The sequence below is a fragment of the Paramisgurnus dabryanus genome, chromosome 18 (genome assembly GCF_030506205.2).
Source record: "Paramisgurnus dabryanus chromosome 18, PD_genome_1.1, whole genome shotgun sequence".
NCBI classification, from domain to species: domain Eukaryota; kingdom Metazoa; phylum Chordata; class Actinopteri; order Cypriniformes; family Cobitidae; genus Paramisgurnus; species Paramisgurnus dabryanus.
This window is the reverse complement of record NC_133354.1, coordinates 31154173-31179696: the sequence shown is the minus strand read 5'-3', so window position 1 is coordinate 31179696 and position 25524 is coordinate 31154173. Positions and strand designations below refer to the sequence as shown.

Genomic DNA, 25524 nt, shown 5'->3' with positions numbered 1-25524 from the left:
ACAAATGTTCAGCAGAATCCTTAAGCCCACACCAGAAAAGAAGGCTGCTTCAGTAGCCATAGGAACAGTGAGTAAAGGATCCATCTAATCACCTTGGGAATAGAAAAGAAAAAAAATTCAAACAGGAAACCCACAAACTATGAGATCTGAAATAGATTTGATTGCTTCTTTCAAAACCAATAGAGACTATTAGCATCTGCTGTATTGTATGCTAATAGTATGTCAAGGACTCTTTCTTAAATTTTATAACAAATGTCCAGGAGAAACGTTAAGCCCACATCAGCTATGAAGACTGCTTCAGGATCCATGGGAACAGTAATAAAATGATCAACCTAATCATTTTGTAAAGGCAAAAGAGTTTGCAGGTTAGAAGCTGCCCACAAACTGTATCAGGGCAAAGTAAGTGCCTACTTATCAAGGGAGAAGGCCATTGTACCTTGAGGGATTCGAACCTGGGACTACCCGATTTTAGAGCTGGTGTTCAAACCCCTAGACCACAGAGAAGGTGTTGAAACCGCCCAGCCAAAAACTGGTCCTGTGTATTGCTGTATATGATCAAACTGTGGACAGTGATGAAATGATCAAACTACTGTAAGTGCCTATTTGTCAATGGAGAAGAAAACTTAAAGCTTGTGGCTATATCTTAAATTTCAACACAAATGTTCAGCAGAATCCTTAAGCCCACACCAGAAAAGAAGGCTGCTTCAGTAGCCATAGGAACAGTGAGTAAAGGATCCCACTAATCGCCTTGGGAATAGAAAAGAAAACATTTCAAGCAGGAAACCCACAAACTATGAGATCTTAAATAGATTTGATTGCTTCTTTCAAAACCAATAGAGACTATTAGCATCTGCTGTATTGTATGCTAATAGTATGTCCAGGACTCTTTCTTAAATTTAATAACAAATGTCCAGCAGAAACCTTAAGCCCACATCAGCTATGAAGACTGCTTCAGGATCCATGGGAACAGTAATAAAATGATCAACCTAATCATTTTGTGTAGGCAAAAGAGAGTTTGCAGGTTAGAAGCTGCCCACAAACTGTATCAGGGCAAAGTAAGTGCCTACTTGTCAATGGAGAAGGCCATTGTACCTTGAGGGATTCGAGCCTGGGACTACCCGATTTTAGAGCTGGTGTTCTAACCCCTAGACCACATAGAAGGTGTTGAAATCGGCCAGCCAAAAACTGGTCTTGTGTATTGCTGTATATGATCAAACTGTGGACAGTGATGAAATGATCAAACTACTGTAAGTGCCTATTTGTCAATGGAGAAGGAAACTTAAAGGTTGTGGCTATATCTTAAATTTCAACACAAATGTTCAGCAGAATCCTTAAGCCCACACCAGAAAAGAAGGCTGCTTCAGTAGCCATAGGAACAGTGAGTAAAGGATCCATCTAATCTCCTTGGGAATAGAAAAGAAAACATTTCAAGCAGGAAACCCACAAACTATGAGATCTGAAATAGATTTGATTGCTTCTTTAAAAACCAATAGAGACTATTAGCATCTGCTGTATTGTATGCTAATAGTATGTCCAGGACTCTTTCTTAAATTTAATAACAAATGTCCAGCAGAAACCTTAAGCCCACATCAGCTATGAAGACTGCTTCAGGATCCATGGGAACAGTAATAAAATGATCAACCTAATCATTTTGTGTAGGCAAAAGAGAGTTTGCAGGTTAGAAGCTGCCCACAAACTGTATCAGGGCAAAGTAAGTGCCTACTTGTCAATGGAGAAGGCCATTGTACCTTGAGGGATTCGAACCTGGGACTACCCGATTTTAGAGCTGGTGTTCTAACCCCTAGACCACATAGAAGGTGTTGAAACCGGCCAGCCAAAAACTGGTCTTGTGTATTGCTGTATATGATCAAACTGTGGACAGTGATGAAATGATCAAACTACTGTAAGTGCCTATTTGTCAATGGAGAAGGCCACTTAAAGCTTGTGGCTATATCTTAAATTTCAACACAAATGTTCATCAGAATCCTTAAGCCCACACCAGAAAAGAAGGCTGCTTCAGTAGCCATAGGAACAGTGAGTAAAGGATCCATCTAATCGCCTTGGGAATAGAAAAGAAAACATTTCAAGCAGGAAACCCACAAACTATGAGATCTGAAATAGATTTGATTGCTTCTTTCAAAACCAATAGAGACTATTAGCATCTGCTGTATTGTATGCTAATAGTATGTCCAGGACTCTTTCTTAAATTTGATAAGAAATGTCCAGCAGAAACCTTAAGCCCACATCAGCTATGAAGACTGCTTCAGGATCCATGGGAACAGTGATAAAATGATCAACCTAATCATTTTGTGTAGGCAAAAGAGAGTTTGTAGGTTAGAAGCTGCCCACAAACTGTATCAGGGCAAAGTAAGTGCCTACTTGTCAATGGAGAAGGCCATTGTACCTTGAGGGATTCGAACCTGGGACTACCCGATTATAGAGCTGGTGTTCTAACCCCTAGACCACATAGAAGGTGTTGAAACCGGCCAGCCAAAAACTGGTCTTGTGTATTGCTGTATATGATCAAACTGTGGACAGTGATGAAATGATAAAACTACTGTAAGTGCCTATTTGTCAATGGAGAAGGCCACTTAAAGCTTGTGGCTATATCTTAAATTTCAACACAAATGTTCATCAGAATCCTTAAGCCCACACCAGAAAAGAAGGCTGCTTCAGTAGCCATAGGAACAGTGAGTAAAGGATCCATCTAATCGCCTTGGGAATAGAAAAGAAAACATTTCAAGCAGGAAACCCACAAACTATGAGATCTGAAATAGATTTGATTGCTTCTTTCAAAACCAATAGAGACTATTAGCATCTGCTGTATTGTATGCTAATAGTATGTCCAGGACTCTTTCTTAAATTTAATAACAAATGTCCAGCAGAAACCTTAAGCCCACATCAGCTATGAAGACTGCTTCAGGATCCATGGGAACAGTGATAAAATGATCAACCTAATCATTTTGTGTAGGCAAAAGAGAGTTTGTAGGTTAGAAGCTGCCCACAAACTGTATCAGGGCAAAGTAAGTGCCTACTTGTCAATGGAGAAGGCCATTGTACCTTGAGGGATTCGAACCTGGGACTACCCGATTATAGAGCTGGTGTTCTAACCCCTAGACCACATAGAAGGTGTTGAAACCGGCCAGCCAAAAACTGGTCTTGTGTATTGCTGTATATGATCAAACTGTGGACAGTGATGAAATGATAAAACTACTGTAAGTGCCTATTTGTCAATGGAGAAGGCCACTTAAAGCTTGTGGCTATATCTTAAATTTCAACACAAATGTTCATCAGAATCCTTAAGCCCACACCAGAAAAGAAGGCTGCTTCAGTAGCCATAGGAACAGTGAGTAAAGGATCCATCTAATCGCCTTGGGAATAGAAAAGAAAACATTTCAAGCAGGAAACCCACAAACTATGAGATCTGAAATAGATTTGATTGCTTCTTTCAAAACCAATAGAGACTATTAGCATCTGCTGTATTGTATGCTAATAGTATGTCCAGGACTCTTTCTTAAATTTAATAACAAATGTCCAGCAGAAACCTTAAGCCCACATCAGCTATGAAGACTGCTTCAGGATCCATGGGAACAGTGATAAAATGATCAACCTAATCATTTTGTGTAGGCAAAAGAGAGTTTGTAGGTTAGAAGCTGCCCACAAACTGTATCAGGGCAAAGTAAGTGCCTACTTGTCAATGGAGAAGGCCATTGTACCTTGAGGGATTCGAACCTGGGACTACCCGATTATAGAGCTGGTGTTCTAACCCCTAGACCACATAGAAGGTGTTGAAACCGGCCAGCCAAAAACTGGTCTTGTGTATTGCTGTATATGATCAAACTGTGGACAGTGATGAAATGATAAAACTACTGTAAGTGCCTATTTGTCAATGGAGAAGGCCACTTAAAGCTTGTGGCTATATCTTAAATTTCAACACAAATGTTCATCAGAATCCTTAAGCCCACACCAGAAAAGAAGGCTGCTTCAGTAGCCATAGGAACAGTGAGTAAAGGATCCATCTAATCGCCTTGGGAATAGAAAAGAAAACATTTCAAGCAGGAAACCCACAAACTATGAGATCTGAAATAGATTTGATTGCTTCTTTCAAAACCAATAGAGACTATTAGCATCTGCTGTATTGTATGCTAATAGTATGTCCAGGACTCTTTCTTAAATTTAATAACAAATGTCCAGCAGAAACCTTAAGCCCACATCAGCTATGAAGACTGCTTCAGGATCCATGGGAACAGTAATAAAATGATCAACCTAATCATTTTGTGTAGGCATAAGAGAGTTTGCAGGTTAGAAGCTGCCCACAAACTGTATCGGGGCAAAGTAAGTCCCTACTTATCAAGGGAGAAGGCCATTGTACCTTGAGGGATTCGAACCTGGGACTACCCGATTTTAGAGCTGGTGTTCAAACCCCTAGACCACAGAGAAGTTGTTGAAACCGGCCAGCCAAAAACTGGTCCTGTGTATTGCTGTATATGATCAAATTGTGGACAGTGATGAAATGATCAAACTACTGTAAGTGCCTATTTGTCAATGGAGAAGGAAACTTAAAGCTTGTGGCTATATCTTAAATTTCAACACAAATGTTCAGCAGAATCCTTAAGCCCACACCAGAAAAGAAGGCTGCTTCAGTAGCCATAGGAACAGTGAGTAAAGGATCCATCTAATCGCCTTGGGAATAGAAAAGAAAACATTTCAAGCAGGAAACCCACAAACTATGAGATCTGAAATAGATTTGATTTCTTCTTTAAAAACCAATAGAGACTATTAGCATGTGCTGTATTGTATGCTAATAGTATGTCCAGGACTCTTTCTTAAATTTAATAACAAATGTCCAGCAGAAACGTTTAGCCCACATCAGCTATGAAGACTGCTTCAGGATCCATGGGAACAGTAATAAAATGATCAACCTAATCATTTTGTGTAGGCAAAAGAGAGTTTGCAGGTTAGAAGCTGCTCACAAACTCTATCAGGGCAAAGTAAGTGCCTACTTGTCAATGGAGAAGGCCATTGTACCTTGAGGGATTCGAACCTGGGACTACCTGATTTTAGAGCTGGTGTTCTAACCCCTAGACCACAGAGAAGGTGTTGAAACCGGCCAGCCAAAAACTGGTCCTGTGTATTGCTGTATATGATCAAACTGTGGACAGTGATGAAATGATCAAATACTGTAAGTGCATATTTGTCAATGGAGAAGGAAACTTAAAGCTTGTGGCTATATCTTAAATTTCAACACAAATGTTCAGCAGAATCCTTAAGCCCACACCAGAAAAGAAGGCTGCTTCAGTAGCCATAGGAACAGTGAGTAAAGGATCCATCTAATCGCCTTGGGAATAGAAAAGAAAACATTTCAAGCAGGAAACCCACAAACTATGAGATCTTAAATAGATTTGATTGCTTCTTTCAAAACCAATAGAGACTATTAGCATCTGCTGTATTGTATGCTAATAGTATGTCCAGGACTCTTTCTTAAATTTAATAACAAATGTCCAGCAGAAACCTTAAGCCCACATCAGCTATGAAGACTGCTTCAGGATCCATGGGAACAGTAATAAAATGATCAACCTAATAATTTTGTGTAGGCATAAGAGAGTTTGCAGGTTAGAAGCTGCCCACAAACTGTATCGGGGCAAAGTAAGTGCCTACTTGCCAATGGAGAAGGCCATTGTACCTTGAGGGATTCGAACCTGGGACTACCCGATTTTAGAGCTGGCGTTCAAACCCCTAGACCACAGAGAAGGTGTTGAAACCGGCCAGCCAAAAACTGGTCCTGTGTATTGCTGTATATGATCAAACTGTGGACAGTGATGAAATTATCAAACTACTGTAAGTGCCTATTTGTCAATGGAGAAGAAAACTTAAAGCTTGTGGCTATATCTTAAATTTCAACACAAATGTTCAGCAGAATCCTTAAGCCCACACCAGAAAAGAAGGTTGCTTCAGTAGCCATAGGAACAGTGAGTAAAGGATCCATCTAATCGCCTTGGGAATAGAAAAGAAAACATTTCAAGCAGGAAACCCACAAACTATGAGATCTGAAATAGATTTGATTGCTTCTTTCAAAACCAATAGAGACTATTAGCATCTGCTGTATTGTATGCTAATAGTATGTCCAGGACTCTTTCTTAAATTTAATAACAAATGTCCAGCAGAAACCTTAAGCCCACATCAGCTATGAAGACTGCTTCAGGATCCATGGGAACAGTAATAAAATGATCAACCTAATCATTTTGTGTAGGCAAAAGAGAGTTTGCAGGTTAGAAGCTGCCCACAAACTCTATCAGGGCAAAGTAAGTGCCTACCTGTCAATGGAGAAGGCTATTGTACCTTGAGGGATTCGAACCTGGGACTACCCGATTTTAGAGCTGGTGTTCTAACCCCTAGACCACAGAGAAGGTGTTGAAACCGGCCAGCCAAAAACTGGTCCTGTGTATTGCTGTATATGATCAAACTGTGGACAGTGATGAAATGATCAAACTACTGTAAGTGCATATTTGTCAATGGAGAAGGAAACTTAAAGCTTGTGGCTATATCTTAAATTTCAACACAAATGTTGAGCAGAATCCTTAAGCCCACACCAGAAAAGAAGGCTGCTTCAGTAGCCATAGGAACAGTGAGTAAAGGATCCATCTAATCTCCTTGGGAATAGAAAAGAAAACATTTCAAGCAGGAAACCCACAAACTATGAGATCTGAAATAGATTTGATTGCTTCTTTCAAAACCAATAGAGACTATTAGCATCTGCTGTATTGTATGCTAATAGTATGTCCAGGACTCTTTCTTAAATTTAATAATAAATGTCCAGCAGAAACGTTAAGCCCACATCAGCTATGAAGACTGCTTCAGGATCCATGGGAACAGTAATAAAATGATCAACCTAATCATTTTGTGTAGGCAAAAGAGAGTTTGCAGGTTAGAAGCTGCCCACAAACTATATCAGGGCAAAGTAAGTGCCTACTTGTCAATGGAGAAGGCCATTGTACCTTGAGGGATTCGAACCTGGGAGTACCCAATTTTAGAGCTAGTGTTCTAACCCCTAGACCACATAGAAGGTGTTGAAACCGGCCAGCCAAAAACTGGTCTTGTGTATTGCTGTATATGATCAAACTGTGGACAGTGATGAAATGATCAAACTACTGTAAGTGCCTATTTGTCAATGGAGAAGGCCACTTAAAGCTTGTGGCTATATCTTAAATTTCAACACAAATGTTCAGCAGAATCCTTAAGCCCACACCAGAAAAGAAGGCTGCTTCAGTAGCCATAGGAACAGTGAGTAAAGGATCCATCTAATCGCCTTGGGAATAGAAAAGAAAACATTTCAAGCAGGAAACCAACAAACTATGAGATCTTAAATAGATTTGATTGCTTCTTTCAAAACCAATAGAGACTATTAGCATCTGCTGTATTGTATGCTAATAGTATGTCCAGGACTCTTTCTTAAATTTAATAACAAATGTCCAGCAGAAACCTTAAGCCCACATCAGCTATGAAGACTGCTTCAGGATCCATGGGAACAGTAATAAAATGATCAACCTAATCATTTTGTGTAGGCATAAGAGAGTTTGCAGGTTAGAAGCTGCCCACAAACTGTATCGGGGCAAAGTAAGTGCCTACTTGCCAATGGAGAAGGCCATTGTACCTTGAGGGATTCGAACCTGGGACTACCCGATTTTAGAGCTGGTGTTCTAAGCCCTAGACCACAGAGAAGGTGTTGAAACCTGCCAGACAAAAACTGATCCTGTGTATTGCTGTATATGATCAAACTTTGGACAGTGATGAAATGATCAAACTACTGTAAGTGCCTATTTGTCAATGGAGAAGGAAACTTAAAGCGTGTGGCTATATCTTAAGTTTCAACACAAATGTTCAGCAGAATCCTTAAGCCCACACCAGAAAAGAAGGCTGCTTCAGTAGCCATAGGAACAGTGAGTAAAGGATCCATCTAATCGCCTTGGGAATAGAAAAGAAAACATTTCAAGCAGGAAACCCACAAACTATGAGATCTGAAATAGATTTGATTGCTTCTTTAAAAACCAATAGAGACTATTAGCATCTGCTGTATTGTATGCTAATAGTATGTCCAGGACTCTTTCTTAAATTTAATAACAAATGTCCAGCAGAAACCGTAAGCCCACATCAGCTATGAAGACTGCTTCAGGATCCATGGGAACAGTAATAAAATGATCAACCTAATCATTTTGTGTAGGCAAAAGAGAGTTTGCAGGTTAGAAGCTGCCCACAAACTCTATCGGGGCAAACTAAGTGCCTAGTTGTCAATGGAGAAGGCCATTGTACCTTGAGGGATTCGAACCTGGGACTACCCGATTTTAGAGCTGGTGTTCTAAACCCTAGACCACATATAAGGTGTTGAAACCGGCCAGCCAAAAACTGGTCCTGTGTATTGCTGTATATGATCAAACTGTGGACAGTGATGAAATGATCAAACTACTGTAAGTGCATATTTGTCAATGGAGAAGGAAACTTAAAGCTTGTGGCTATATCTTAAATTTCAACACAAATGTTCAGCAGAATCCTTAAGCCCACACCAGAAAAGAAGGCTGCTTCAGTAGCCATAGGAACAGTGAGTAAAGGATCCATCTAATCGCCTTGGGAATAGAAAAGAAAACATTTCAAGCAGGAAACCCACAAACTATGAGATCTGAAATAGATTTGATTGCTTCTTTCAAAACCAATAGAGACTATTAGCATCTGCTGTATTGTATGCTAATAGTATGTCCAGGACTCTTTCTTAAATTTAATAACAAATGTCCAGCAGAAACCTTAAGCCCACATCAGCTATGAAGACTGCTTCAGGATCCATGGGAACAGTAATAAAATGATCAACCTAATCATTTTGTGTAGGCATAAGAGAGTTTGCAGGTTAGAAGCTGCCCACAAACTGTATCGGGGCAAAGTAAGTGCCTACTTATCAAGGGAGAAGGCCATTGTACCTTGAGGGATTCGAACCTGGGACTACCCGATTTTAGAGCTGGTGTTCAAACCCCTAGACCACAGAGAAGTTGTTGAAACCGGCCAGCCAAAAACTGGTCCTGTGTATTGCTGTATATGATCAAATTGTGGACAGTGATGAAATGATCAAACTACTGTAAGTGCATATTTGTCAATGGAGAAGGAAACTTAAAGCTTGTGGCTATATCTTAAATTTCAACACAAATGTTCAGCAGAATCCTTAAGCCCACACCAGAAAAGAAGGCTGCTTCAGTAGCCATAGGAACAGTGAGTAAAGGATCCATCTAATCGCCTTGGGAATAGAAAAGAAAACATTTCAAGCAGGAAACCCACAAACTATGAGATCTGAAATAGATTTGATTTCTTCTTTAAAAACCAATAGAGACTATTAGCATGTGCTGTATTGTATGCTAATAGTATGTCCAGGACTCTTTCTTAAATTTAATAACAAATGTCCAGCAGAAACGTTTAGCCCACATCAGCTATGAAGACTGCTTCAGGATCCATGGGAACAGTAATAAAATGATCAACCTAATCATTTTGTGTAGGCAAAAGAGAGTTTGCAGGTTAGAAGCTGCTCACAAACTCTATCAGGGCAAAGTAAGTGCCTACTTGTCAATGGAGAAGGCCATTGTACCTTGAGGGATTCGAACCTGGGACTACCTGATTTTAGAGCTGGTGTTCTAACCCCTAGACCACAGAGAAGGTGTTGAAACCGGCCAGCCAAAAACTGGTCCTGTGTATTGCTGTATATGATCAAACTGTGGACAGTGATGAAATGATCAAATACTGTAAGTGCATATTTGTCAATGGAGAAGGAAACTTAAAGCTTGTGGCTATATCTTAAATTTCAACACAAATGTTCAGCAGAATCCTTAAGCCCACACCAGAAAAGAAGGCTGCTTCAGTAGCCATAGGAACAGTGAGTAAAGGATCCATCTAATCGCCTTGGGAATAGAAAAGAAAACATTTCAAGCAGGAAACCCACAAACTATGAGATCTTAAATAGATTTGATTGCTTCTTTCAAAACCAATAGAGACTATTAGCATCTGCTGTATTGTATGCTAATAGTATGTCCAGGACTCTTTCTTAAATTTAATAACAAATGTCCAGCAGAAACCTTAAGCCCACATCAGCTATGAAGACTGCTTCAGGATCCATGGGAACAGTAATAAAATGATCAACCTAATTATTTTGTGTAGGCATAAGAGAGTTTGCAGGTTAGAAGCTGCCCACAAACTGTATCGGGGCAAAGTAAGTGCCTACTTGCCAATGGAGAAGGCCATTGTACCTTGAGGGATTCGAACCTGGGACTACCCGATTTTAGAGCTGGTGTTCTAAGCCCTAGACCACAGAGAAGGTGTTGAAACCTGCCAGACAAAAACTGATCCTGTGTATTGCTGTATATGATCAAACTTTGGACAGTGATGAAATGATCAAACTACTGTTAGTGCCTATTTGTCAATGGAGAAGGAAACTTAAAGCTTGTGGCTATATCTTAAATTTCAACACAAATGTTCAGCAGAATCCTTAAGCCCACACCAGAAAAGAAGGCTGCTTCAGTAGCCATAGGAACAGTGAGTAAAGGATCCATCTAATCGCCTTGGGAATAGAAAAGAAAACATTTCAAGCAGGAAACCCACAAACTATGAGATCTGAAATAGATTTGATTGCTTCTTTAAAAACCAATAGAGACTATTAGCATCTGCTGTATTGTATGCTAATAGTATGTCCAGGACTCTTTCTTAAATTTGATAAGAAATGTCCAGCAGAAACCTTAAGCCCACATCAGCTATGAAGACTGCTTCAGGATCCATGGGAACAGTGATAAAATGATCAACCTAAACATTTTGTGTAGGCAAAAGAGAGTTTGTAGGTTAGAAGCTGCCCACAAACTGTATCAGGGCAAAGTAAGTGCCTACTTGCCAATGGAGAAGGCCATTGTACCTTGAGGGATTCGAACCTGGGACTACCCGATTATAGAGCTGGTGTTCTAACCCCTAGACCACATAGAAGGTGTTGAAACCGGCCAGCCAAAAACTGGTCTTGTGTATTGCTGTATATGATCAAACTGTGGACAGTGATGAAATGATAAAACTACTGTAAGTGCCTATTTGTCAATGGAGAAGGCCACTTAAAGCTTGTGGCTATATCTTAAATTTCAACACAAATGTTCATCAGAATCCTTAAGCCCACACCAGAAAAGAAGGCTGCTTCAGTATCCATAGGAACAGTGAGTAAAGGATCCATCTAATCGCCTTGGGAATAGAAAAGAAAACATTTCAAGCAGGAAACCCACAAACTATGAGATCTGAAATAGATTTGATTGCTTCTTTCAAAACCAATAGAGACTATTAGCATCTGCTGTATTGTATGCTAATAGTATGTCCAGGACTCTGTCTTAAATTTAATAACAAATGTCCAGCAGAAACCTTAAGCCCACATCAGCTATGAAGACTGCTTCAGGATCCATGGGAACAGTAATAAAATGATCAACCTAATCATTTTGTGTAGGCAAAAGAGAGTTTGCAGGTTAGAAGCTGCCCACAAACTGTATGAGGGCAAAGTAAGTGCCTACTTATCAAGGGAGAAGGCCATTGTACCTTGAGGGATTCGAACCTGGGACTACCCGATTTTAGAGCTGGCGTTCAAACCCCTAGACCACAGAGAAGGTGTTGAAACCGGCCAGCCAAAAACTGGTCCTGTGTATTGCTGTATATGATCAAACTGTGGACAGTGATGAAATTATCAAACTACTGTAAGTGCCTATTTGTCAATGGAGAAGAAAACTTAAAGCTTGTGGCTATATCTTAAATTTCAACACAAATGTTCAGCAGAATCCTTAAGCCCACACCAGAAAAGAAGGCTGCTTCAGTAGCCATAGGAACAGTGAGTAAAGGATCCATCTAATCGCCTTGGGAATAGAAAAGAAAACATTTCAAGCAGGAAACCCACAAACTATGAGATCTGAAATAGATTTGATTGCTTCTTTCAAAACCAATAGAGACTATTAGCATCTGCTGTATTGTATGCTAATAGTATGTCCAGGACTCTTTCTTAAATTTAATAACAAATGTCCAGCAGAAACCTTAAGCCCACATCAGCTATGAAGACTGCTTCAGGATCCATGGGAACAGTAATAAAATGATCAACCTAATCATTTTGTGTAGGCAAAAGAGAGTTTGCAGGTTAGAAGCTGCCCACAAACTCTACCAGGGCAAAGTAAGTGCCTACCTGTCAATGGAGAAGGCTATTGTACCTTGAGGGATTCGAACCTGGGACTACCCGATTTTAGAGCTGGTGTTCTAACCCCTAGACCACAGAGAAGGTGTTGAAACCGGCCAGCCAAAAACTGGTCCTGTGTATTGCTGTATATGATCAAACTGTGGACAGTGATGAAATGATCAAACTACTGTAAGTGCATATTTGTCAATGGAGAAGGAAACTTAAAGCTTGTGGCTATATCTTAAATTTCAACACAAATGTTGAGCAGAATCCTTAAGCCCACACCAGAAAAGAAGGCTGCTTCAGTAGCCATAGGAACAGTGAGTAAAGGATCCATCTAATCGCCTTGGGAATAGAAAAGAAAACATTTCAAGCAGGAAACCCACAAACTATGAGATCTGAAATAGATTTGATTGCTTCTTTCAAAACCAATAGAGACTATTAGCATCTGCTGTATTGTATGCTAATAGTATGTCCAGGACTCTTTCTTAAATTTAATAACAAATGTCCAGCAGAAACCTTAAGCCCACATCAGCTATGAAGACTGCTTCAGGATCCATGGGAACAGTAATAAAATGATCAACCTAATCATTTTGTGTAGGCAAAAGAGAGTTTGCAGGTTAGAAGCTGCCCACAAACTCTATCAGGGCAAAGTAAGTGCCTACTTGTCAATGGAGAAGGCCATTGTACCTTGAGGGATTCGAACCTGGGACTACCCGATTTTAGAGCTGGTGTTCAAACCCCTAGACCACAGAGAAGGTGTTGAAACCGGCCAGCCAAAAACTGGTCCTGTGTATTGCTGTATATGATCAAACTGTGGACAGTGATGAAATTATCAAACTACTGTAAGTGCATATTTGTCAATGGAGAAGGAAACTTAAAGCTTGTGGCTATATCTTAAATTTCAACACAAATGTTCAGCAGAATCCTTAAGCCCACACCAGAAAAGAAGGCTGCTTCAGTAGCCATAGGAACAGTGAGTAAAGGATCCATCTAATCACCTTGGGAATAGAAAAGAAAAAAAATTCAAACAGGAAACCCACAAACTATGAGATCTGAAATAGATTTGATTGCTTCTTTCAAAACCAATAGAGACTATTAGCATCTGCTGTATTGTATGCTAATAGTATGTCAAGGACTCTTTCTTAAATTTTATAACAAATGTCCAGGAGAAACGTTAAGCCCACATCAGCTATGAAGACTGCTTCAGGATCCATGGGAACAGTAATAAAATGATCAACCTAATCATTTTGTAAAGGCAAAAGAGTTTGCAGGTTAGAAGCTGCCCACAAACTGTATCAGGGCAAAGTAAGTGCCTACTTATCAAGGGAGAAGGCCATTGTACCTTGAGGGATTCGAACCTGGGACTACCCGATTTTAGAGCTGGTGTTCAAACCCCTAGACCACAGAGAAGGTGTTGAAACCGCTCAGCCAAAAACTGGTCCTGTGTATTGCTGTATATGATCAAACTGTGGACAGTGATGAAATGATCAAACTACTGTAAGTGCCTATTTGTCAATGGAGAAGAAAACTTAAAGCTTGTGGCTATATCTTAAATTTCAACACAAATGTTCAGCAGAATCCTTAAGCCCACACCAGAAAAGAAGGCTGCTTCAGTAGCCATAGGAACAGTGAGTAAAGGATCCCACTAATCGCCTTGGGAATAGAAAAGAAAACATTTCAAGCAGGAAACCCACAAACTATGAGATCTTAAATAGATTTGATTGCTTCTTTCAAAACCAATAGAGACTATTAGCATCTGCTGTATTGTATGCTAATAGTATGTCCAGGACTCTTTCTTAAATTTAATAACAAATGTCCAGCAGAAACCTTAAGCCCACATCAGCTATGAAGACTGCTTCAGGATCCATGGGAACAGTAATAAAATGATCAACCTAATCATTTTGTGTAGGCAAAAGAGAGTTTGCAGGTTAGAAGCTGCCCACAAACTGTATCAGGGCAAAGTAAGTGCCTACTTGTCAATGGAGAAGGCCATTGTACCTTGAGGGATTCGAGCCTGGGACTACCCGATTTTAGAGCTGGTGTTCTAACCCCTAGACCACATAGAAGGTGTTGAAATCGGCCAGCCAAAAACTGGTCTTGTGTATTGCTGTATATGATCAAACTGTGGACAGTGATGAAATGATCAAACTACTGTAAGTGCCTATTTGTCAATGGAGAAGGAAACTTAAAGGTTGTGGCTATATCTTAAATTTCAACACAAATGTTCAGCAGAATCCTTAAGCCCACACCAGAAAAGAAGGCTGCTTCAGTAGCCATAGGAACAGTGAGTAAAGGATCCATCTAATCTCCTTGGGAATAGAAAAGAAAACATTTCAAGCAGGAAACCCACAAACTATGAGATCTGAAATAGATTTGATTGCTTCTTTAAAAACCAATAGAGACTATTAGCATCTGCTGTATTGTATGCTAATAGTATGTCCAGGACTCTTTCTTAAATTTAATAACAAATGTCCAGCAGAAACCTTAAGCCCACATCAGCTATGAAGACTGCTTCAGGATCCATGGGAACAGTAATAAAATGATCAACCTAATCATTTTGTGTAGGCAAAAGAGAGTTTGCAGGTTAGAAGCTGCCCACAAACTGTATCAGGGCAAAGTAAGTGCCTACTTGTCAATGGAGAAGGCCATTGTACCTTGAGGGATTCGAACCTGGGACTACCCGATTTTAGAGCTGGTGTTCTAACCCCTAGACCACATAGAAGGTGTTGAAACCGGCCAGCCAAAAACTGGTCTTGTGTATTGCTGTATATGATCAAACTGTGGACAGTGATGAAATGATCAAACTACTGTAAGTGCCTATTTGTCAATGGAGAAGGCCACTTAAAGCTTGTGGCTATATCTTAAATTTCAACACAAATGTTCATCAGAATCCTTAAGCCCACACCAGAAAAGAAGGCTGCTTCAGTAGCCATAGGAACAGTGAGTAAAGGATCCATCTAATCGCCTTGGGAATAGAAAAGAAAACATTTCAAGCAGGAAACCCACAAACTATGAGATCTGAAATAGATTTGATTGCTTCTTTCAAAACCAATAGAGACTATTAGCATCTGCTGTATTGTATGCTAATAGTATGTCCAGGACTCTTTCTTAAATTTGATAAGAAATGTACAGCAGAAACCTTAAGCCCACATCAGCTATGAAGACTGCTTCAGGATCCATGGGAACAGTGATAAAATGATCAACCTAATCATTTTGTGTAGGCAAAAGAGAGTTTGTAGGTTAGAAGCTGCCCACAAACTGTATCAGGGCAAAGTAAGTGCCTACTTGTCAATGGAGAAGGCCATTGTACCTTGAGGGATTCGAACCTGGGACTACCCGATTATAGAGCTGGTGTTCTAACCCCTAGACCACATAGAAGGTGTTGAAACCGGCCAGCCAAAAACTGGTCTTGTGTATTGCTGTATATGATCAAACTGTGGACAGTGATGAAATGATAAAACTACTGTAAGTGCCTATTTGTCAATGGAGAAGGCGACTTAAAGCTTGTGGCTATATCTTAAATTTCAACACAAATGTTCATCAGAATCCTTAAGCCCACACCAGAAAAGAAGGCTGCTTCAGTAGCCATAGGAACAGTGAGTAAAGGATCCATCTAATCGCCTTGGGAATAGAAAAGAAAACATTTCAAGCAGGAAACCCACAAACTATGAGATCTGAAATAGATTTGATTGCTTCTTTCAAAACCAATAGAGACTATTAGCATCTGCTGTATTGTATGCTAATAGTATGTCCAGGACTCTTTCTTAAATTTAATAACAAATGTCCAGCAGAAACCTTAAGCCCACATCAGCTATGAAGACTGCTTCAGGATCCATGGGAACAGTGATAAAATGATCAACCTAATCATTTTGTGTAGGCAAAAGAGAGTTTGTAGGTTAGAAGCTGCCCACAAACTGTATCAGGGCAAAGTAAGTGCCTACTTGTCAATGGAGAAGGCCATTGTACCTTGAGGGATTCGAACCTGGGACTACCCGATTATAGAGCTGGTGTTCTAACCCCTAGACCACATAGAAGGTGTTGAAACCGGCCAGCCAAAAACTGGTCTTGTGTATTGCTGTATATGATCAAACTGTGGACAGTGATGAAATGATAAAACTACTGTAAGTGCCTATTTGTCAATGGAGAAGGCCACTTAACTTCTTAACACGCACCGGCCCGGCGGCGGTCCCTAGGGGGCGTTTTTACGTGTTTTTGTACTTTGTTTAACATCAAATATTCAATCAACAATCATAAACTTTGCATTATTTGAAAGTTTAAACACTCAAAATTCATGTTCTGAGCTTATTTTTGCAATCAATACACTGGTGTGGATAAGATTAAATAAAATGCAGACGGAATGCATATAAAAAAATTTGTGGGTACTCACATGTCTTGCCATATGGTTCTGATCATCTCTGACAATTCCCAAAAACTTCAACGTACATTGCAACGTAAGGGTCCACTCTTCAAAAAGCATCCCACGTTTTAATCCAAAACAACGAAAAATAGTGATAAATCCAGCAATACCCTCCTTTATTTACATCCGCGCTTCCGCTAAGTATGATCGATCATGTTTATTTTCTATCAAATATCGAGTTTTATCAGTGAAAATCCATCTCTTCCTGCTTCGTTAGACTCTTCCGATAAATATCCCGCCCTATTTTTCTGTTTTGTTCAATCAGATAAGGTTTGACAACTCAAAATGAATCGGGAACACCGATTTGCCCAGACAGATGTCCTTCAGCTAACCATAGGCTTTTGACTGGATTACGCCAAAACAAAGCCAGCCAATGCTTAGCCAGAAAAGTTTTGATGGGCAGGGGTAGTAACCAATCATGAAACGATTACAAGGATTCAACTTACGTCAGTAAAGTGTACTTCTGCGCAAATCTACAGAAGCGCATGGAGAGGAATGCCCACGCCCCCTCCCTGCGCGTTTGTTTGTTTGGGTAGCATAGCAGCCGGCTAGGCTCTCCGGAGCCGCTGAGAAACCTCTCAAAGGTTAGATATAACATCTCCATTGTGGATTGTCGACTGCAGAGGACTTGTTTGTGTTGAGAGTGTTTTGGAGAAGTTGATAAAGAGCATGATCGCGGAGCAAAGATACAAGATTGGATATAAACGAAACCGCGTCGTCGACGAGAGATGGACCGGACTATGAGCTCAGCTGCGCTCGCTTGGATAAAGTAAGTGGATTCTTTTGTTCATTAGTTATTTTACGTTACATTTCTAGTTTCTTGTTAGCTGTTTTGATTATAAAGTAACAGTGGAGATGACTAAAATACGAGTTTTACATGGTTTCATTTTCTATGACATGTTATATAAATGAATCATTTTTATAGCTATATGAATCAAATGCACAGAATATACAAACTAAAAACAAGATACGTGGTGGAAAATATGAGTATTACCAGCTGAGAAATATAGGTTATTTGGCAAACATAAGACATTTGTAATTATAAATATATTCATGTAATGTGTGTATGTGTGTATGTATTATGTTCATGTATATTACATCATAGTTTCTCATACAAATAGTTGTATGTCTCTAACTTTTGACTCAAACTAAAATCCTCTCTTGCTTTGTGTGTGTCTGTGTTGTGTTGTGTTGTGATGTGATGTGATGTAACAGGTCTTCAGCTGACATCCAGAGGAGGACTGGAATCTGGAGTGCATTCATGAGCGACCACATTCAAAATAGCAAGTATTTTGTTATAATGTGCAAATGTTTTTTTCTGAAATAGTTTTTTCTATGTGCTTTGGTGGGCAGAGAAGTTCTGAATTGATATACATCATGTAATATGTAGTCCTGACTCATTTTCTTTTGATAATCATGTCATTTTGTTATCATGTGTATATTTGGAGTTTCCAAGTGCACTTTTTCTGAAAGGACGCCTGGACTTTTTTGAAATAAAAGCTCACAGAAACAACATTTTTTGGAGTATCATTCTCAAATTTGAATCACAGCATGGTCAGACATTCAGTTTACCTATATGGTGTCCCCAGGTGTCTCAGATGACCATTTCATACATTTTTTGCTAAGTGAATGTTATTTAAAGAAAAACGGAAGTCATTTAATGTATATTTTACCTTGTTTTACTCTGTTTCTTTACTACTCTGAGTTGTTATGACTATTAGGCAACAATATGTCAAGTGTCTAGTTTCAAACAAGACCAGAATTATGAATATAGACCATAGGGTTTAAGAGCTGCAGACGTTTTAGTTTGGAGTTGTCGTTTTTCAGAAAATGCTCAAAAATAGAAGTGCTGGCTAACAGGTTAAAGCTTGTGGCTATATCTTAAATTTCAACACAAATGTTCATCAGAATCCTTAAGCCCACACCAGAAAAGAAGGCTGCTTCAGTAGCCATAGGAACAGTGAGTAAAGGATCCATCTAATCGCCTTGGGAATAGAAAAGAAAACATTTCAAGCAGGAAACCCACAAACTATGAGATCTGAAATAGATTTGATTGCTTCTTTCAAAACCAATAGAGACTATTAGCATCTGCTGTATTGTATGCTAATAGTATGTCCAGGACTCTTTCTTAAATTTAATAACAAATGTCCAGCAGAAACCTTAAGCCCACATCAGCTATGAAGACTGCTTCAGGATCCATGGGAACAGTGATAAAATGATCAACCTAATCATTTTGTGTAGGCAAAAGAGAGTTTGTAGGTTAGAAGCTGCCCACAAACTGTATCAGGGCAAAGTAAGTGCCTACTTGTCAATGGAGAAGGCCATTGTACCTTGAGGGATTCGAACCTGGGACTACCCGATTATAGAGCTGGTGTTCTAACCCCTAGACCACATAGAAGGTGTTGAAACCGGCCAGCCAAAAACTGGTCTTGTGTATTGCTGTATATGATCAAACTGTGGACAGTGATGAAATGATAAAACTACTGTAAGTGCCTATTTGTCAATGGAGAAGGCCACTTAAAGCTTGTGGCTATATCTTAAATTTCAACACAAATGTTCATCAGAATCCTTAAGCCCACACCAGAAAAGAAGGCTGCTTCAGTAGCCATAGGAACAGTGAGTAAAGGATCCATCTAATCGCCTTGGGAATAGAAAAGAAAACATTTCAAGCAGGAAACCCACAAACTATGAGATCTGAAATAGATTTGATTGCTTCTTTCAAAACCAATAGAGACTATTAGCATCTGCTGTATTGTATGCTAATAGTATGTCCAGGACTCTTTCTTAAATTTAATAACAAATGTCCAGCAGAAACCTTAAGCCCACATCAGCTATGAAGACTGCTTCAGGATCCATGGGAACAGTAATAAAATGATCAACCTAATCATTTTGTGTAGGCATAAGAGAGTTTGCAGGTTAGAAGCTGCCCACAAACTGTATCGGGGCAAAGTAAGTCCCTACTTATCAAGGGAGAAGGCCATTGTACCTTGAGGGATTCGAACCTGGGACTACCCGATTTTAGAGCTGGTGTTCAAACCCCTAGACCACAGAGAAGTTGTTGAAACCGGCCAGCCAAAAACTGGTCCTGTGTATTGCTGTATATGATCAAATTGTGGACAGTGATGAAATGATCAAACTACTGTAAGTGCCTATTTGTCAATGGAGAAGGAAACTTAAAGCTTGTGGCTATATCTTAAATTTCAACACAAATGTTCAGCAGAATCCTTAAGCCCACACCAGAAAAGAAGGCTGCTTCAGTAGCCATAGGAACAGTGAGTAAAGGATCCATCTAATCGCCTTGGGAATAGAAAAGAAAACATTTCAAGCAGGAAACCCACAAACTATGAGATCTGAAATAGATTTGATTTCTTCTTTAAAAACCAATAGAGACTATTAGCATGTGCTGTATTGTATGCTAATAGTATGTCCAGGACTCTTTCTTAAATTTAATAACAAATGTCCAGCAGAAACGTTTAGCCCACATCAGCTATGAAGACTGCTTCAGGATCCATGGGAACAGTAATAAAATGATCAACCTAATCATTTTGTGTAGGCAAAAGAGAGTTTGCAGGTTAGAAGCTGCTCACAAACTCTATCAGGGCAAAGTAAGTGCCTACTTGTCAATGGAGAAGGCCATTGTACCTTGAGGGATTCGAACCTGGGACTACCTGATTTTAGAGCTGGTGTTCTAACCCCTAGACCACAGAGAAGGTGTTGAAACCGGCCAGCCAAAAACTGGTCCTGTGTATTGCTGTATATGATCAAACTGTGGACAGTGATGAAATGATCAAATACTGTAAGTGCATATTTGTCAATGGAGAAGGAAACTTAAAGCTTGTGGCTATATCTTAAATTTCAACACAAATGTTCAGCAGAATCCTTAAGCCCACACCAGAAAAGAAGGCTGCTTCAGTAGCCATAGGAACAGTGAGTAAAGGATCCATCTAATCGCCTTGGGAATAGAAAAGAAAACATTTCAAGCAGGAAACCCACAAACTATGAGATCTTAAATAGATTTGATTGCTTCTTTCAAAACCAATAGAGACTATTAGCATCTGCTGTATTGTATGCTAATAGTATGTCCAGGACTCTTTCTTAAATTTAATAACAAATGTCCAGCAGAAACCTTAAGCCCACATCAGCTATGAAGACTGCTTCAGGATCCATGGGAACAGTAATAAAATGATCAACCTAATAATTTTGTGTAGGCATAAGAGAGTTTGCAGGTTAGAAGCTGCCCACAAACTGTATCGGGGAAAAGTAAGTGCCTACTTGCCAATGGAGAAGGCCATTGTACCTTGAGGGATTCGAACCTGGGACTACCCGATTTTAGAGCTGGTGTTCTAAGCCCTAGACCACAGAGAAGGTGTTGAAACCTGCCAGACAAAAACTGATCCTGTGTATTGCTGTATATGATCAAACTTTGGACAGTGATGAAATGATCAAACTACTGTTAGTGCCTATTTGTCAATGGAGAAGGAAACTTAAAGCTTGTGGCTATATCTTAAATTTCAACACAAATGTTCAGCAGAATCCTTAAGCCCACACCAGAAAAGAAGGCTGCTTCAGTAGCCATAAGAACAGTGAGTAAAGGATCCATCTAATCGCCTTGGGAATAGAAAAGAAAACATTTCAAGCAGGAAACCCACAAACTATGAGATCTGAAATAGATTTGATTGCTTCTTTAAAAACCAATAGAGACTATTAGCATCTGCTGTATTGTATGCTAATAGTATGTCCAGGACTCTTTCTTAAATTTGATAAGAAATGTCCAGCAGAAACCTTAAGCCCACATCAGCTATGAAGACTGCTTCAGGATCCATGGGAACAGTGATAAAATGATCAACCTAAACATTTTGTGTAGGCAAAAGAGAGTTTGTAGGTTAGAAGCTGCCCACAAACTGTATCAGGGCAAAGTAAGTGCCTACTTGTCAAAGGAGAAGGCCATTGTACCTTGAGGGATTCGAACCTGGGACTACCCGATTATAGAGCTGGTGTTCTAACCCCTAGACCACATAGAAGGTGTTGAAACCGGCCAGCCAAAAACTGGTCTTGTGTATTGCTGTATATGATCAAACTGTGGACAGTGATGAAATGATAAAACTACTGTAAGTGCCTATTTGTCAATGGAGAAGGCCACTTAAAGCTTGTGGCTATATCTTAAATTTCAACACAAATGTTCATCAGAATCCTTAAGCCCACACCAGAAAAGAAGGCTGCTTCAGTATCCATAGGAACAGTGAGTAAAGGATCCATCTAATCGCCTTGGGAATAGAAAAGAAAACATTTCAAGCAGGAAACCCACAAACTATGAGATCTGAAATAGATTTGATTGCTTCTTTCAAAACCAATAGAGACTATTAGCATCTGCTGTATTGTATGCTAATAGTATGTCCAGGACTCTGTCTTAAATTTAATAACAAATGTCCAGCAGAAACCTTAAGCCCACATCAGCTATGAAGACTGCTTCAGGATCCATGGGAACAGTAATAAAATGATCAACCTAATCATTTTGTGTAGGCATAAGAGAGTTTGCAGGTTAGAAGCTGCCCACAAACTGTATCGGGGCAAAGTAAGTGCCTACTTGCCAATGGAGAAGGCCATTGTACCTTGAGGGATTCGAACCTGGGACTACCCGATTTTAGAGCTAGTGTTCTAACCCCTAGACCACATGGAAGGTGTTGAAACCGGCCAGCCAAAAACTGGTCTTGTGTATTGCTGTATATGATCAAGCTGTGGACAGTGATGAAATGATCAAACTACTGTAAGTGCCTATTTGTCAATGGAGAAGGCCACTTAAAGCTTGTGGCTATATCTTAAATTTCAACACAAATGTTCAGCAGAATCCTTAAGCCCACACCAGAAAAGAAGGCTGCTTCAGTAGCCATAGGAACAGTGAGTAAAGGATCCATCTAATCGCCTTGGGAATAGAAAAGAAAAAAAATTCAAACAGGAAACCCACAAACTATGAGATCTGAAATAGATTTGATTGCTTCTTTCAAAACCAATAGAGACTATTAGCATCTGCTGTATTGTATGCTAATAGTATGTCAAGGACTCTTTCTTAAATTTTATAACAAATGTCCAGGAGAAACGTTAAGCCCACATCAGCTATGAAGACTGCTTCAGGATCCATGGGAACAGTAATAAAATGATCAACCTAATCATTTTGTGAAGGCAAAACAGTTTGCAGGTTAGAAGCTGCCCACAAACTGTATCAGGGCAAAGTAAGTGCCTACTTATCAAGGGAGAAGGCCATTGTACCTTGAGGGATTCGAACCTGGGACTACCCGATTTTAGAGCTGGTGTTCAAACCCCTAGACCACAGAGAAGGTGTTGAAACCGCCCCGCCAAAAACTGGTCCTGTGTATTGCTGTATATGATCAAACTGTGGACAGTGATGAAATGATCAAACTACTGTAAGTGCCTATTTGTCAATGGAGAAGAAAACTTAAAGCTTGTGGCTATATCTTAAATTTCAACACAAATGTTCAGCAGAATCCTTAAGCCCACACCAGAAAAGAAGGCTGCTTCAGTAGCCATAGGAACAGTGAGTAAAGGATCCCACTAATCGACTTGGGAATAGAAAAGAAAACATTTCAAGCAGGAAACCCACAAACTATGAGATCTGAAATAGATTTGATTGCTTCTTTCAAAACCAATAGAGACTATTAGCATCTGCTGTATTGTATGCTAATAGTATGTCAAGGACTCTTTCTTAAATTTTATAACAAATGTCCAGGAGAAACGTTAAGCCCACATCAGCTATGAAGACTGCTTCAGGATCCATGGGAACAGTAATAAAATGATCAACCTAATCATTTTGTGAAGGCAAAACAGTTTGCAGGTTAGAAGCTGCCCACAAACTGTATCAGGGCAAAGTAAGTGCCTACTTATCAAGGGAGAAGGCCATTGTACCTTGAGGGATTCGAACCTGGGACTACCCGATTTTAGAGCTGGTGTTCAAACCCCTAGACCACAGAGAAGGTGTTGAAACCGCCCAGCCAAAAACTGGTCCTGTGTATTGCTGTATATGATCAAACTGTGGACAGTGATGAAATGATCAAACTACTGTAAGTGCCTATTTGTCAATGGAGAAGAAAACTTAAAGCTTGTGGCTATATCTTAAATTTCAACACAAATGTTCAGCAGAATCCTTAAGCCCACACCAGAAAAGAAGGCTGCTTCAGTAGCCATAGGAACAGTGAGTAAAGGATCCCACTAATCGACTTGGGAATAGAAAAGAAAACATTTCAAGCAGGAAACCCACAAACTATGAGATCTGAAATAGATTTGATTGCTTCTTTCAAAACCAATAGAGACTATTAGCATCTGCTGTATTGTATGCTAATAGTATGTCAAGGACTCTTTCTTAAATTTTATAACAAATGTCCAGGAGAAACGTTAAGCCCACATCAGCTATGAAGACTGCTTCAGGATCCATGGGAACAGTAATAAAATGATCAACCTAATCATTTTGTGAAGGCAAAACAGTTTGCAGGTTAGAAGCTGCCCACAAACTGTATCAGGGCAAAGTAAGTGCCTACTTATCAAGGGAGAAGGCCATTGTACCTTGAGGGATTCGAACCTGGGACTACCCGATTTTAGAGCTGGTGTTCAAACCCCTAGACCACAGAGAAGGTGTTGAAACCGCCCAGCCAAAAACTGGTCCTGTGTATTGCTGTATATGATCAAACTGTGGACAGTGATGAAATGATCAAACTACTGTAAGTGCCTATTTGTCAATGGAGAAGAAAACTTAAAGCTTGTGGCTATATCTTAAATTTCAACACAAATGTTCAGCAGAATCCTTAAGCCCACACCAGAAAAGAAGGCTGCTTCAGTAGCCATAAGTAGTAAATATACGGGACATACTGTCAAAATGATTGATGACTTTGACCTTTGACCTTAGGGAGGGGTAACCTTTGACCTTTAAATGATTGATGACGCCCTTTGACCTTAGGGAGGGGTAACCTTTGACCTTTAAATGATTGATGATGACGTGTGACCTTAGGGAGGGGTAACCTTTGACCTTAAAATGATTGATGATGATGTTTGCCCTTAGGGAGGGGTAACCTTTGACCTTAAAATGATTGATGATGATGTTTGTCCTTAGGGAGGGGAAACCTTTGACCTACGGGAGGAGGGACTAACCTTTGAACGCCCACGTCGTGAACTTTTGATCGGCCCAGCCCACAAAGCGTCGAACCTTTGAACCGTCCCCCAGGAAGCGGTGAACTTTTAACCGGAACGGACGCATCGCGTTGACATGTTTATGACCGGGGTTAACTCCAGGGGTGCGATAAATCATAATGACCGGGGTATCTCCGGGGGAGCGATAAATCATCAATGACAGGGTTAACTCCAGGGGCACGATAATTCATCATGTCTTCCTAAGATAAAACAATAAAAACAGTGTTTAAACAGGTGGTCATCGTTAAAACCGCATTCCATGCCCCATCATAAAAGCCGGGAAAATCGCAGTTACGAAAATCACAAACATGGATACACCATGCAGCTCGCGCAGTACTCCGACGAGTGAATGGCCGATTGACTTGAATCATCTTGGTATGGCTCCGAAAAAACCACGCGGCCATATCTGTCTGACAAAGTTTCTTCATGAAAATAAGAACATCGCTGCTGACGAAATTTTGCTAGAAAGTAACATAGTCGTCGGTTACAAGTTTAACAAAGAGACTCGTACTGTAATACTCTACAACGCTGAGAAAAAAGACGAATATACACCAGGACTGGACCCATGCATAGTTTTCGGTGACAAGGACTGGACATTGTTTTACAACAATGTCTGGAAAGATCTGCATGATTGTCGCGAAGAACCATTGTACATCGCAGAATGGGATGCCATAACGCCCAAAGGCCGGTACAGAGTGGTGGG

The 25524-nt window shown here is 40.0% G+C and overlaps 1 long non-coding RNA gene across 1 annotated transcript; it reads left to right on the top strand.

Moving 5' to 3' along the window:
- The first annotated feature begins 16376 nt into the window (after window positions 1-16376).
- Window positions 16377-18143, top strand: LOC141281011 (uncharacterized). Its single transcript, XR_012335364.1, has 2 exons — window positions 16377-17397; window positions 17844-18143. It is a non-coding gene; the product is annotated as an uncharacterized lncRNA (long non-coding RNA).
- The last annotated feature ends 7381 nt before the right edge of the window (window positions 18144-25524 follow it).